At 35.6% G+C, this 16,939-nt stretch overlaps 1 long non-coding RNA gene across 1 annotated transcript; it reads left to right on the plus strand.

Annotated features, from left to right (window-relative positions):
- Positions 1-11,278: 11,278 nt before the first annotated feature.
- LOC131217507 (uncharacterized) lies at positions 11,279-11,881 on the plus strand. The gene is made up of 2 exons (XR_009157267.1): positions 11,279-11,474; positions 11,790-11,881. It is a non-coding gene; the product is annotated as an uncharacterized LOC131217507 (long non-coding RNA).
- The last annotated feature ends 5,058 nt before the right edge of the window (positions 11,882-16,939 follow it).

Genomic DNA, 16,939 nt, shown 5'->3' on the forward strand with positions numbered 1-16,939 from the left:
TCTAGTCTGATCTCATCGTAAAAATCACGAATTTCTGGATTTCGTTGCTGAACACTATGGAGCATTCTTCGATGCCATCGAGGAGATGTTTGATACCATCGAAGCGAAGTTTGATGCCATCAAAGGACGTGTGATGACATCGAGGAATTACGTTGATTCAAAATATAGTTGTTGGATAGTTTTCCAATTCGACTCGAACTCTTCAATGCCATCAAAGTTGCCATCAAAGCTGCGATAGCTGTGTAAATTGATCCGTTTTTTAAGTCGGTCTAATCAAAGCCTATATAAAGGGATGTTTGGAGTTTGTCTAGGTACGAATTATGGTAGAAGGAGTAGAGCAAGGAGTCGTGGAGCTTCAAGGAGTCCTCTCTCCTCTTCAATCTTTTAGTTCTAGTTAGTTTTTATGCTTTCTTTTTTTCTTTTCTTTTTTTTTTTCTTTTTTAAGTTCAATCCTTTTTATGGTTGGCTAATCTCTTAGCTAGGGCTAAGGGGTGAAACTTATACTTAATTTCGGTACTTATTTTATTGAATTTAATGGCATTAATTTGAATGATGAGATTATATTGATTTGGTTTGGATTTGCTTTAAGTCTTTGAGTTGTTTATTTCTAAATTTGTTATGCACTTACAATGAATACTTCGATTTAATAATTGTTCAGCCTAAGTTAGTGAAGGAATCAATCTATAGAATTGATTGATCCAATGATGCCTAAGGGTGTATTAGAAGCTTTTAATTCCTTGTGATTAATGTCTGAATGCTTCATGAGAAAACCTATAAATTGAAATATCCCTCTTGATGTTATGAATGGTTTAACTGAATTATCCTCTGATTGGATTGATTAGGACTTCGATTCCAATTGTGATATACATTGAATCAGTAAATTAATATTAAGATTGCTATGAGTAGATTCATAGATCCTTAGTCTTTTAATTATTTATTTCCAAACTCTTTTTATTACACTGGATTGAAAACCTAGACACCGTTAAACTTAGATTAGTTTTAAATCGTATTCCCCATTCCCTGTAGATTCGACCTTAGTCTCACCGAGTTATTACTACATTGCGGCCCTACACTTGGGGTTGTGAACACCAGTCCTGCATAAGACATGACATAATTGAGTCCCAGCAATGCTTGTTTGAAGAAATTCATCCTAGATAAGGAAAAATTATTATTCGAAGTTTTGACGATGAAGGAGCTTTAACTTTTCATTTGAGCATCATCATGAAATGCATAGCCTATCGATCTTTGTCTAGCAGTGCAGCCGAGGTCAATCCAACCATCATAGCAGGTCTTTGACAACCATTTCAGAAGAAAATGCATGGCTTGAGGGTTAAAATCTCGATTTTATGAAAATTTTACTATTTTTGGTACTTTTGTCGTCATCATATTTCCCTATATTTAGAATTCTAGATTTTTTTTTTTTCTTTTTAGAAGTTGCTTGTAATAATGCTAAGAATGTTCCGGTAAGATCTTATAGACCTTTCTATTTTGGCAAATTTAACTTTTTAAGTGATTTTGCTATTTCAGGTAATTTTCAATCAAGTTAAGGATCTAAGGTCATTTTTATAAGTGATGTAATCGAGCAATCTTAGATTATTTTGCAATAAAAAAATATATGAATTTTCTTTCTTACTTCCGGTGAACTCAAGAGCTTGTCTTATGGATTCAAGGTCTTGATTACTTGAGAAAAATAGTGATCTTCTTCATTGTTATTTCACACTCTTCCTTGCATCAGTTAGTATTAGAGAGAGGTTTTTTTTCAATTCAATGGTATCTAACAATGGTTTGAGTAAAATCCAATGGATGGTGCTTTAGGGGATAATCATATAACAACATTGATGTTTAAAGCTTTCCAACGAGAGAATCTGTGAGCCATGCAAGGACTACAGGGTCCATTTGACGAAGGCCTTAGGATAGACCCATGTTCGTAATAATTGAGAAACCTGAGATTAGCGATTGAGCTCGTAGTTATCATGTTCATATTGTGGTACCAGTGACGAATCACAAACCACCACTTGATAATGATGAATCTAGCGATGAGGAGATTGATAATATGAGTCTCTAGTGAGAAGAACGAAGAGGCACAATGTAGGATCGAGACAGATATTTTTTTTAAAATGAAAGTTGACCTCCCTAGCTTCAGTAGCCAACTTTACATCAAGGATTTTTCTGACCGACTTCTTAAAGTTGAATAATTATTATTATTATTATATGGAGATTCTTGAGGAGAAAAAGGTCAAAATCGTGGCCTACAAGTTAAAAAGTAGAGCCTCAACTTGGTGGGAATAACTCTAACTTTCACGGACAAGGCAGATGAAAACATTGATCTGTACATGGCAACGAATGAAGTAGTCGATGCAAACATAATTCCTACCAATTGATTATCACCAGGTATTGTTTCAGCAATACCAAAATTATTGACAGGGAAGTCAATCCGTGAGAGACTACGTAGAGAAGTTTTATCACATGTCCGCAAGAAGCGATTTAATTAAGACTGAGTCACAACAGGTCACTAGATTCACCGACGGATTACGTACAATGATCCAAAATTAGATCCGGATGTAACCTATCTGGATGATGAACAAGGTAGTCAATTTGGCTACCTGAATAGAGATGTAATTGGAGTGTCCCGATACACGAAACTATACTTTAAATAGGGTGACTACTATTGAACATTCTCGTGTTGCGCCATAGTCCTGGGAGAAGGATCCTATTGGGGGGGGGGGGGGGGCGTCCTCGACATGAGAACCAAGACTCAGGGAGTGATCAAGTTAAAACCTCAAAGGGAAACAACAAATGATGATAATTAAAGTAGAAATCGTAACACTTATGTTGTACAGGTGCTATCGATGTAACCAACACTCGTGAAAAATGAAAAAAAAAAAAGGACGGATTTCGAGACGGTTCTGGACCGTCTCTAAAATTGATTGGTTTAAAGACACTTTCGAGACGACCGTAAACCGTATCTAAAATTTTAGACGGCCCCTAACTGTCCTTAATATTGTCTTAAAAATATGAACGTCCAAAAATTATTTAAGACGGTCATTGACCATCTCATATGCGGTCATCTGAGACTGGCATTGGCCGTCTGCATTAGAGACGGTCCTTGACCATCTTATATGCAGTCATTTGAGACGGTCATTGGCCGTCTGCATTAGAGACGGTCATTGGCCATCTTTTACTCGTAATTTGAGACTGTTAAAGACCGTCTCTATTAGAGACGGTCGTTAACCGTCTTATAGCCTTGTCAAAGACTATCTCTATTAGAGACGGTCCTAAACCGTCTTTATTAGAGATTGTCAAAGACCGTCTCTATTAGAGACGGTCCTAGACCGTCTCTATTAGAGACTGTTAAAGACCATCTCTATTAGAGACAGTCCTAAACCGTCTCTAATACTCAGGCCGACACAAGCTCAAAAAAATTATGAATTTCGAAAAAAAATAGTTGAGAAGCTTAGAAAAATAATTAACAATGTTTAAGAAAAATTTAAATTTTGAAAAAAAAAACTGTAATTTTATAAAAATCTAGATTTTGAAAAAAAAATTAAGAACTTTGAATAATGTTGATAATTTTGAAAAAAAAAATAAAATTCGATGATATTTTTAAAAAGAAAATTTAAAAAATTAAACAAAATTGTGAAAAAATTGACAAATTGGAAAAAAAATATTTTTTAAAAAAGAAAACTAGATTTTGCATTTTGACAAGAAAAATTGAAAAGTTATATAACAAAAGTGAGATTAAAAAAGACGATATTTTGAAAAAGAAAATTTAAGAAATTAAACAAAATCGTGAAAAAATTGACAAATTGTAAAAAAAAATATATTTTAAAAAAGAAAACTAGATTTTTTATTTTGACAAGAAAAATTGATATAACAAAAGTGAGATTTTGATGATATGTTGTATATCTTTATCGCCCATATGTTTCTCCAACCCATTTTTGTGGCAGGTATAAAAAATTGTGTAGATTTAAATCTTAAGTGGACCAGACCACTGGAAAGAATGATAATATAGTACCTCGCCATTAAAAATTATAAAGAGCCCATCGTAAGGTTTTAGTAATGTTTATTTGCAATCCAACTTGTTGATAATGTAAAGAAGATCTAGATGAAGTTAAACTATAAAGATCAAATTGATCCAAAACTTTTGTAGCCTTCAAAAGGTTTTTAATAGTTATTCATCATTGTTTTGATTGGTATGGCCCACCTGAGATTATTGAGTTCTTGTGATTTAAAATCACATCCTAAAATATGATGGAAAAATATATGGATGGTGTTGATATATATAAAATATATGAAGGTGGGCCCTACACGGTTAGAGTAACACTCATGAAGGAGTTACCTAAATAGTGAAATGGTACTATAAGGTCACCTCATGGGAACTTCCCATGAGGTTAATCTGTGTGTGCCCCACCATGATGTGTGTAGAACATCTCAACACCATGCATTTGATGTGTCCCCTTTAAGTCCAAAAATCAGTCGTATACGAAATTCAGGTGGGCCATAGCATCTAAAACTATGTGAAGACATCTCTAAAATATATATAAAAGCATTTGGTGGGGCCCACGTGAGTTTTGGATGTGTATGAAACTTGGCCTGACTCCTCATCCAAGTGGGACACACATAATGAATGGGCTGGATCTATGAACCACATCTAGGTGGGCCCAATAAATGATTATGAATGTTTTAATGGGAGGGTAACCCTCTCAACTATAGTATGTGGTGTGGCCCACCCAATATCTTTCTCATATGTAGCATGATCGGGGCGAGTAATTAGTCAAATTGAGGGTAATGATCAGTAAAATAAAGTGAATGGACCAGACATGTAAAATAGGCCAAATATTCTGGTCAAAATTGTGACCCAACTTACTGACCTCGTGAGAACCTAAGAATTGATGTTAGTAAGTTTTGTGGGCCCAATCATGATGTGTGTCGAACATCAACACCATGGATTTGATGTGTCCCCTTTAGGTTATGAGATATCTCTTCATTTATATTTTTTTTGATATCTTTTTGATATTATGAACATGTTGGATGTCAAATAAACATTACTGTGGGCCCAAGGAAGGTATCAACAGTGGAAATCATTATTCCACACTGTTTGGCGTGGCATGGTACACTTGAGTTTTGGATTTATCGAAAATTTGGGATCAACCCACACAGTTCATCCATTTTTCAAGATAATTTTAGAGAATTATCCAAAAAATGAATCATATCCAAAGATTAAATGGACCACACCACAAATAAGGGGAACGGATTGACTACTCCCTCTGACACCATCCAATGGCTGGTGGTTGGTGCTCTGTGAGCCCAACTATGGTGTATGTGTTTAATCCATATTGTCTATCTATTTTTAAAGATCATCTTAGGGTATGAGACCAAAAATGAGATATATGCAAATTGTAAGTGGACCACATTCCAAGAAACAGCGTTGAATGAGCGTCAACCATTAAAAAACATTTTGGGGTCATAAAAGTTTTGGATCAAGCTGATTTTTGTTTTTCCCCTTCATCTGGCCATGTATAACCTAATCAACATATTGAATGTCAAATAAACAGTACAGTGGGCCTTAGGATGATTCTAATGATGGATATCCAATCACTATTGTTTTCATGTGGTGTGGTGCACCTGAGATATCGATTTATATACTTCTCAATTTTGAGATCAAGTCATAAAATGATCTTTATATACCTCTCAATTTAGGACCACACCACATTTTGGATGAAGTTGATATTTATTATTATTATTATTATTATTATTTTCCTTTATGTCTGACCTAATCAACAGGTCGAATAAAAATAAATATTACTGTGGGCACTTGAGATTTATATACCTCTCATTTTTGGGCCCCACCATGATGTATGTATTTCATCCATTCCGTTTATCCATTTTTACTAACAATTTAGGGCTTAATCCAAAAAATTAGAGGGATAGAAATCTCAGGTGGACCACACCACATGAAAACAATAGTGATTAGATATCCACCATTAAATTCCTCCTAAGGCGCACTGTACTGTTTATTTGACATCCAATCTGTTGATTAGGTCATACAGGCCTAGATTAAGGGAAAAAATAAAAATTAGCTTGATCTAAAACTTCTATGGCCCCCAAAATGTTTTTACTGGTCGACGCTCAATAGTGTTTTCTGATTGTGTGGTCCACCCAAGATTTATTTCAGGTTCATTTTTTGGGATCATATAAAAAATGATGTTATGAAATATATGGACGGCGTGGATGAAACAAATCGATCATGGTGGGGCCCATAGAGCGATACCAGGTCCAAAGTTCAAGTTAACGTTTTCAATTTACTGTCTTTCATTGTGAGTCTTGCATTTTATGTAAAATGGTGTTGACTCGTCCATAGCAATAGTGGCTAAGATATAGATTTATCCAGACCATCGAAATAATCGGTCTAGTTGTAAATAGTAAATATTTATAATTTTGTTTTATAAAACGATCTTAACCATCCGGAAAATGGTCCCATGCATGTAGGACCGTTAATAAAGTTGGTGTTATAAATAATGGTAAACTCACAATATACGGATTTGAAATTTTTTTCATTAAAAGACGAAAACCATTAGACGCTCGCTCCTCTTTTCCAATTTTCCCTCTTTTCCTCATCTTCCATCGACGAGAAACCCTCTCTCTCTCTCTGCTATGAAAAGTCATGGCAGCAGCAGCAGCAACAGCTACAGCAGAAGCTTCTTTAGGATCTAGCAGTGGAGGAGGATCCGCAGATTCCTACATCAGCAGCGTGATTAGCTTGACATCCAAATGCGAAATCAGATACGAAGGCGTCCTCTACAACATTAACACCGATGAATCCAGCATCGGTTTGCGGAACGGTACTCTCTCTCCCTCTCCATTTTTCCTCCAGATTGGGTTTTTAGGGTCTGGAAGGGTTTTTGTGGGATTTTGGTATATAGGTTTTGATTTTTGTTGGATTTGGGGATATGGGTCTTGTTAAATCTGACCTGAGATTTGTTGGGTTTTTAGGAATTTGTTTTTTTTTCTTTTCATTTTATATGGGTTTTGAGTGTATTTTTTCAATTTATATATATATATATATATATAAATTTTCTTTTCATTTTATACGGGATTTGTTGGACGCATTTATCTCATGCATGTCTTTAATTTTGCGCATGTCACTTTGTTGCTACCTTTTAGCTGCTTGACTATTGGCATTGTTGAATCTGCTGTTGTCAACTCTGTATTTCCATGTGGAAAGCCATTTTGTTAGTTTTCTCAATAAATTAAGAGCTATATATTCAAAGCAGGTTGGGTTGGCATCCAGTGTATCCACATGGCAATCTTACTCTCATACATGCTTGTACATGGAAGCTATTAGACATTCAGTTATGTATGGTTCCTTAATTCCTAAGATGTTTTCTATTGACCTCCACTGGGGAACACTATCACAACCATTTTGGTAGTGTCCAATTGTTGGCTAATGTTGTGTGCAACTGTTTTCTAATGCATTATGGTGGCAGGCTTTCAGCCTTTTTTTTTTTTTTTTTGAACAAGTGCATATCTCATTGTTCTGACATGATATTCATTGTTCCAGGCTCATTGCCTTTCTCTAAGCCTGTATTGAATTGAAAACTTGAAATTTAGTAGCTGCTAGACATCACTTAGAATTTTCGTGGTGTTACTTCCCCAAGAATTGATGGGTGGATATCTTTTTCTAGATAAAAAAAGGTCTAGTGGAGCTCTTAGGGTCTGTTTGGTCTTGAAGTTAATAAATATTTTGTTCTGCTGAGTGGCAGTTTTCTGCTGAATCTATGATTCTTTTTTCTTTCCCCCTTCTATGAGTCATTTGGGGGAGATAATGATGCTCATCTGCTACTTTATGCTTCAATGCTGTCATCATATGCCGCTGTGATAGCACTATGCCACCTGCCCCTGCAGGAGCAATCTTTTGAAGATGAGATTTTTGGATGTTTCTTTTCTATAACCTGCATTTTGCTTTTCTTTTGTTGTCGTTTTTGCTATAGGTGGAGTATGTTGCTGTTGGATTTTGTGTTAGGTTGCTACTTATCTTTGTGATTTACCTATCACAGGGATCATTCATTCTTATGCTTTGTTGTTAATGTGAGGACTGTTTGGTCATTGGGCACATGATCCTTTTGCTTGCTTAGACCTTACTTTATATCAAATGGTGACTAATCCATACCGTTGGTCTGAACTATACCACTGTGGATGGATCATTATCAAAAATCATTTCAGGTTGTGAGGTCCTAGATCCATCAATATTAAAGAAGTCCTAGATTAGTTGAATATAGACAGTTGTGCTTTTTAAATCAACAATTTGTTAACCAAATGGGACATAACTCAATGGCCATATTGAACTGCCTGTTGTTCTCATATGCGGTGAGTTGCCTGATGAGTGAATTTTTAACTCAATGGCCAAATGTACAACTGTGGTGCTAAACAGTCCCGTATATTTAAATAGTGGCCAAAGGGACTGTTGCATTAACAATTTTCCACGAGAAAACAGAGATTTTCAAGTAGAATAGAAGACAATATGGGAGTTTTTGAAGTTCCCATTGACATTTCCATTGTTACATTTTTATTTATGCTTTTTGAAAAGAAACTCAATGGAAATGTCAATGGGAACTTTGTCAAACCTGTACATTGAGTCAGATCATTGGTTTTCATTGAGTCAAATTCTCTCCTGCTTCTTAACATGGTATTAGAGCCTAAGGGCTCCTAGGATTTCTATTTCTTCTTATGCTTCTTAACATGGCCTAATTTTTTTTTTCGTCCCTTACATCTTCATGTATCATACAATTTATCATGCAATGCCAAGACTGTTTTCAGTTTGTAGAAGTGGGGTCCATCATGCAGTGTCTGAATCATTGAGATTTGGGGCCCTACTATAGCAAATATCTCTAGTTTCTATTCCCACATTTATTTATTGCTTTACAAATAGGCTTTAGTTCAAAAATAATTTTTTTAGTTGTTAAGTAATAAGAACTCATGTTTAAAAATATAATTGTTAATTGAACTTGAGTGTACCACCAAAGTCCTACAATACATAGAATTGGACACCTTGCTATGGCGGTTTTGTGAACTAAATGTTGTTGATGATTATGTCCACGCACTTTATTTAAATATATATCTTAATCTTACTTTTTTGCTGGTATGTTCCTTTAAACTTGCAACCTCATTAGAATTTGTTACCTGTCTAGCAATGTTACAAAAACTCCTATATTCTGTTTCAACCAAATATGCTTGCTTGTCACACATGCCAACACACTTATTTGGATAAGATCCATCTTTTTTTTTTCGTTATTTTTTGTTTATCGTTTAATTACCATTGCCTTAGTTCCTCTTATAGTTAACAGTTTACTGTTAGTGCAATTTTAATTCACATGTACTACACAAAACTTTCTTAATATTTTGCACTTGAATGATCTAATACTTACAAATGGGTTTGCTAGAGCTGCAAAAACTTTCTCCACAAGCTTCATCCTTATCTAAGTTATTTTCATTGTGCACATTGCAACCTGATTCCATAATGTTCTTTGCTTCAAATCTAGCTTCTAATCATAGGGTAGATTTGAAATACCTCAGGACTCTAGAGCTGGCAGAAAGATTTTACATGAAATTGTGATTCAGTAATCTACTTTCTGTTATTTTATACATTCCAAATTGTACCAGTGAAAATTTGATTGTGATGCAACTGTTAAGGGCACTCAAAGAGATGGAGGAGAGTACATCATCACTCCTTGCCTTGAGAGTACAAACCCTGTGAAATCCACATACAAACCCTCATGCATGAAATCCACCAGTGCATATGGTCAGTAACTATTTCTTTCTTTTTTCTTTTTTCTTTTTATGAAAGACAATTCAAGAATTTTATATATATAGTGACAAAGGCATGACTGTGTGTGGCTGATTAGCATGCCAGATTCCCAGGATTAACTGATTCTTTCATTCCTGATGATGAAACCAATATATTTTAGTGTTAGATGCAAATTATATATGACATGGCAGGTTGAAATGCTGCATGCATAAGATAGGTGGCATGAGGATCTGAACGAGCATACCAGATGAAAAAGGACCAAATCACCTGCAACAAGCCTCTTTGCACTAACACACTCCATCCAGTTGCAAGAAGATGTTGCTTGGGCTGACTTGCATTAGAAATGGAATCAGGTAAGTATTGTGGTGGCTTAGATGATAATGATGATGATGATATATTATGCCAGCAGGTCTTAGACATGTTTGCCCTAGCAATTAGTTTTGCTAATGGAGAACCATGGTCAGATCGTTCAAGCCATTTAATGAGGATTTTTCTGGTTGAATGCGGGTTATAGCTTATTTCTATCCATGGGTGTTCATTTGTTGACTGTTCTAACTAATCATGTGACTTTTAAAATGTGTAGCAACATGAAAAGGCCCACCTGATTCACTACTTGGATCTCATTCTGAATTGTAAAGTGTGACTTTTAAAATGTGTAGCAACATTCCTGTTGGAGTTACCAAAAGAAATGGCAAGAACATCAATCCCAACATTTACAATCCAAGGTATTAATGGTCAGTAGATGGACATCACAATCCAAATGTAGAAAAAAAGGACTACAATTGCCATGACCGCTGGATGTTCAAGTCCACGAAGTGCCTCATTTCCCGAATGATGGATAGCATCCCTGTTATCTTCACCTGGATTCTCTATTGCTAATATATATAACATGGTTAGATGGGCCTTCATTAACAGATTGAACATAAATTTCTTCTCACATGAACAAACACCAAGCTATCATCATTTGCTCCTTGGTACAAAACGAACTGCAAATGCACTCCTTGTACTCATTTACCTAATTAAATTTATGACAATTCTTTAACCTTTATAAGGGACAATCTTGCTTGTTTTAATAAATGGATTCCCATTTTTCAACAATTACATATTACAAAGTATGACAATAGGAATCAACTACATTTGAAGGCATCCTCAAGGAGTCATACATTCAATACCTCTATGTACATATGATTGTAAAGGTCAATGTGGGTCCTTGCTGATAAAATTTTGTTGGAAATCATATATTTAGAGAGGATCAAGAGAAGTTGTTGACAGATATGTTGCAGTACATACTGGGTGTATATTTTCTCATTCATGTATGCTAGTGCGTGTGAATAGATCATATAATAAGTTGTGGAAACTGTTCCATGTACAATGTTGTTCATGTGAGACAAATATACATATATGCCTTGAATGTTATGCATTTCTCTGGTTTTCCTAATTTATCTGGTGGAGATTATGTCAGCCCCGGTTGGCATGAGGTATGATGGCCCTTGTGATTTCTTTAATAATTCTCTAGTTTCAATGCTCAATTGATTTTCTTTAGTGTTTATTCTTGTTGTTTGTTTGCCTGTCAGAAAGATGATTTGAATATAGTGGTTTCTTTTCTACGGAGCAACCAGCAAATTTCATGCATAGGGCTTTGGGGACGATCAATGGGTGCCGTCACGAGGTGCATAGTTATACATCATCCTCTATTCAATGATTTCTTACACTGATAAACTCATGAGGCATTCTTAATTAGTTTTACAATGAAGACGACCATTCTAGTTGTAAAAAATATGTATTTGTATCATATTATGAGATGGTGAAGTAAGGAATTCCCACATGTGCTTAGCCTCGGTATAATGCAATAGTAAGAAGTGCTCCCTTGTTGCTTCATTACTTGAGAAAGAAAAGGAACTACAACTTCTCTCTGACTGGTCCAATTCCTCCTGCTTTGGGTAATGTGACCATGCTCAAAATTTTGTATTTTTCTATAAATCAGATTTCAGGTACAATTCCTACAGAATTAGGGAATCTCAAGAATTTGGTTGAGTTGACGTTGCTACGAAACAATCTGACTGGTCTAATTCCTCATGCTTCGAGTAATTTGAGAAATGCATTGTTACCTTACATTGTTGTTGGTTCGATTCCTCCTGCAGGTAAGCTTGCAACAGTAATTTGTTTATAACTGCAGGTATATGTGTGGCTTTTTGGATTATTAATAAAATTCCATCATTTAAAAAAATGACACAACTGTGTAAATATATAGGATGATTACATAGCTGAAATGAGAATGTTCAGATAGATTATCAGATATTTCTCATATTATTTATGTGAAGTATATCATTTCATGATTTAGATAATGCTGCTTGTTTATTTAGTGTCCAATTTGACAAAGTTGTTTTGCCTTCTATTTTTTAAGGTCTGCAAAGTGGAAATCTGGCCCTTTTGAACCTTTCCTAATTGCACAAGTGGCTGAACCATCTCTGTATGTTACACATAATTTGTCATCCACTAGTTTCTGTAAATGAAAATAAGAGGATTGATCTTAACAGTATGTTCGTCATGCACATAGACAGAAAATGCTTGCAATGAATGTTTATGAGTACTTGGCAATTTTGGAGTCCTTGGTTAGGGTTTGGGCTGAAAGTATGAGTGCTGGAGCTGACGCTTTTGAAGTCCGAACTCATTCTTTTGAAAAATAGAAAAATGAGAATATTAGTAAATATGGATTTTCTTGTTAAGAAAAAAATGGAAGGTAAAGAAGAGACATAACTAAAACTTTGCATTGTGAAAAGTAACATTAACCATCTTACTTTCCCCGTTGAATTTGACGTTCAGGAAATGGACCTTTTCCAGAAAACCATGAATTTAAAACCATTAAATCCTTCTCAGAAATCTGAGTTTATTGAACCGAATTAAATTATTACCTAAATCTCGAAATGTAAGAAGAAAATAAACCACTAGATGTCCATCGCATAATCCCATTGATTGGTATGACATGACCAAGATTGACCATATGATTAAAGGAAAATCTAACTTAACGATCACGATCGTGTAATTGTATAGGCATGCTTATCGACTTGAGGGCCTCACATGACCACAAGGGATGGACATGTGGCGCCATCACCTACCATGCGTAGGTAGGCCTCATATGTTCCACCTGTGTTGACATTCAATCAATTGGACCACATAAAGTGGACACCACATACATATAATCACTATTAACTGTTGTAATCGCATGGGACACAAAAGGGCGACCAAATTCAACAATTTCCCTATTGAATTTCATGTGTGTGTATTAGAATTTACTTAATAGGTATTTTAATTAGAATAGGAAGGAAAGAGAGAAGCATTTAAGAAAGAGAGAGAGGGTAAGTGACTTAAGCATCGCATCAATCCCTTCCTCTTTGTTGCAACACACGAGCCGAAGGGATACATAGGGAAGCACGCGTTGACCCACATGTGGACTCCACATTGGTTGGCCAAAGGAACACGAACCATCCATTCTTGATCCTCTCTCATCATGCTCTTTTCAAAGAGTCTAATATGTCTATGCAATTTCCGTATGGTATCCACAATGAGGTCTTGAACAACTTGGAACACTCGCCTTGGTTCTTCAATTTCCATCATGATTCCAACTAATCTGGGCCATCCAAAAGGACTTACAAATTGAAGATTATATGACTACATAAAAAAATTCACATTTACAACTTGAGAACGGCCCAAAACTGTTGCCATTATTAAAAGCATACAAACATATGGAATTCTTAAAATGACATTAAACAAAGTCGTAAACATCATCGAAATCACACTATTCATCACACAGACAATAATCAATCAAATTTAATGAATTAGAATTGATTTTAGAATTGATTAGATCAGCCTATATGTCCATAAATGATCACACTTCTATTTTTTCTATTGGCAACACGTTGAATTTGGGACCCTCATTTCTCTCAATCTCTCCGGGCACCTATTTGTACTAAAATTTGAGACCATGAATCCTCGCATTGAGTATTACAACTTAGTTGGTTAGTGCAAAAAAATGGACGAGCACATAAGAGCACCCAAAAGCTTAAACAAGTTTTTAATTTTTTATCTTATCTTGCACTGCTTGAACATAGGCTCTGATAGATCATGATTAATAAATAAATTGGCTTCAATACCAATTGTTAGCCAAATTGACAAAATAATGATCACCCTATCCAACAAACATAGAGATCTAAGAAACTATTGACATATCGTAATAATAGTGATTTCTTTTGATGAAGATCGATGAGGATGAAGATTAATATGAATCATACATCTCCTACCCTTTTAGAATCCTATGATGGGATGATATGGCTTTTTGTAGTGTAAGTGAGGAGACTAAGACTTACATATTTATAAGGGATGAGAGTTGGACTAGTTTAGCGTATCACAACTACTCTAAAAGTCTCCATACTGAAGAATTAATGTCTTTTTAAAATACCCTGCATATGTGCAGTTGGGAGATCTTGGGAGATCTCCCTCCTCGAGTTCGAGCGCCCCCCCCCCCCCCCCCCCCCCCCATTGGTGGCCGTTCATGGCTGCCTATTATGATAGGCGCTTCTGTCTTTTGTCCCAAGGGCGCCTGAAGGCCCTCAGCGATGTATAGCTCTCTTTTTAAATAGAAAGCCTATTTTGGAAAAAATAAAATAAAATAAAATACCCTGCACACGTAGGAAAGGAAAAATGGACCATCCCATATATGAGCCAATCATAACTACTATGGGGCCCACTCGTATGCTCAAACCATATAATCCACTAATTAAAATGGGTTTGATCAATCTAAACGATTGGTCATATCAGGCCCACCTTATAGACGTGTTTCAACACACACACACACACACACACACACACACACACACACACACACAAAAGAAATACATATATACGTTAAAGTGGGACAAAAGAAGTTTGTGGTGGAGGGAAGGTGGATTTCTAGTGAAGAATTTCAACAATTCAAAATGGAGCTTTACAAATTGTACATCAAAATTAATGTTTACACTCGACCTGTCATAGCTAATTCCAATGAATAGGATGCCGCCACATATCAGCACTTTCTTACAAAACGTCAAGAAAGGTACTCATGAAGCGTAGAGAGAGAGAGAGAGAGAGAGAGAGAGAGAGAGAGAGAGAGATCTCTACCAAAGAAGTGTATCATGCTAGGAGTTTTTATAGCCTTAGAGACATACTCATGACCAAAACCCTAAAGGAGTCATTCTCTTGATGAATTGATATGGCTAAAAGATACAAGCTACGCATATGGAAAAGAGCAGGTGTAACCCGATATAACACTAAGGCAGTGGTACACATTGACACATGGCTAGATATAATTGGCCATATGCATATAGAAACTTGTCAGCAATGCACTACGAAGCGGAAGCCGTCCAAAAATAGAAATACAAGCAAATACAACAATACGCTAGTTAGTTGGCCTTGTCATGAATTAGCAGTGTATTAAGCCGAGACCGCTAACCAATCGATCAATTAATGCCAAAACCCATGGGACCATACAAAAGCCACCGCCACTCTAAGTCTATAAAAGCAACAAAGAATAAAGAGCTCCAGGCTCTCATCAATCCAAACACATAAATCTTTTATTTAGCTTAACATTTCCTATCTTATCTTTTCATCCCACATGTACATTTATCTTACCTTAGCTTAGCCTAGTTTAACCTCTTCACTTATGTCCATCATAATATTGTAACAAGCTTAAATCGATTAGCTTAGCTTTAGTTTAATTTCATCTACTTTTATCAATGCATCATTGCAAAAGGTCAAAATTAATTTAGTTCTTTGTCCATGACCTCATTGTCGAACTCCAAATCCCTAAGTCCTTATTAATTTCTTCATACTACAACTTGCTAGCGAAACCACAACCATCTCACAACTGTCAAGGTTCAAACAACTGTCCCTCTACTATTATGGATAAAAGGACTATCAATCATCCACGGCCACTTTACGTGCCCGAACTACTATCAGTAATTTTCTCTGCTTTATTTATTTAACCTTTGATTATATTGTATTCTTTTTTAGTTTAATAAAATCAGCACTTAGCCTTAATTTTTATTTTCTTTTAAGTGTTTACTTAGTTAAATGCCACAAGCTATCAGCATGTAATAAAAAGTTATTACATTAAAGGAAAAAAGAATCTATTTGAAGAACTAACCATTTCTCTCATAGATGACATGATTCCTTATCAATAGGTGGCTGAGTTGATAGTCAGGCCAGTCTTATCAAATCTGGTTTTAATCAGTCTATTTCGGTGCCTGACATCACAAGGTGTTTGGTTGAACTTGAGTTGTATACTATTGTGGCATGCCTGACACATACATATATACTTGCAAATGCATAATCGAATCCAGGGCATCCACTACATGTGTAGCCATGTGTCCAAATTAAATCCCAACAATTAACTTGACAGTGCAGAGTTCTACCTATTAGCACAACCCAGACCCAGTAGGATGGTTACTCTCACAAAAAAAAAAAAAAAAAAAATCAAATCTGATCATATCTCAGATTCAAATCAAATCAGATCAACTCAGCTCATCTTTGGTGGTGTTTGAAATCAGTCAAGATGCAGAGAAATTTCATACAATCAGTCCCTCAGATTTCATGCAATCAGACAGGATTCAGATCAGTCACGATGCAGAGAATATTGCCTCTAGATTTCATGCAATCAGTCCCCCAGATTTCATGCAATTGGTCAAGATTCAGATCAGTCAAGATGCAGAGAATATTGCCTTCAGATTTCATGCAATCAGTCAAGATTAAGAGAAGATGTTTTTTTATGTTTAAATAGAAGTCCTTCGTATTAGTTTTGCATCATTGCCAAGTGTTCATGTTTTTTTGAATATAAGAAAGTAGTTTTTTTTTTTTTAACATCTCCATTGTTTTTCAATTTTTCTTCTCTACCGAGCTGGGTGAGTTGATTCAATCAAGTCCTCACATGTTACACGTATGAGACCAAAACTGGGACCTACTAGATCACTCGTGTTACACTTGTGAACCCCACATGATGAAATACATTATGTAATACTTTGATTAGTGTTTTTCTTTGGCTTTTTTATTCTCTTTATGTATCTGAAAGACTGATACACCCTTTACTTGTTAGACTGGTGAAGT

The sequence above is a fragment of the Magnolia sinica genome, chromosome 1 (genome assembly GCF_029962835.1).
Source record: "Magnolia sinica isolate HGM2019 chromosome 1, MsV1, whole genome shotgun sequence".
Taxonomy (NCBI): domain Eukaryota; kingdom Viridiplantae; phylum Streptophyta; class Magnoliopsida; order Magnoliales; family Magnoliaceae; genus Magnolia; species Magnolia sinica.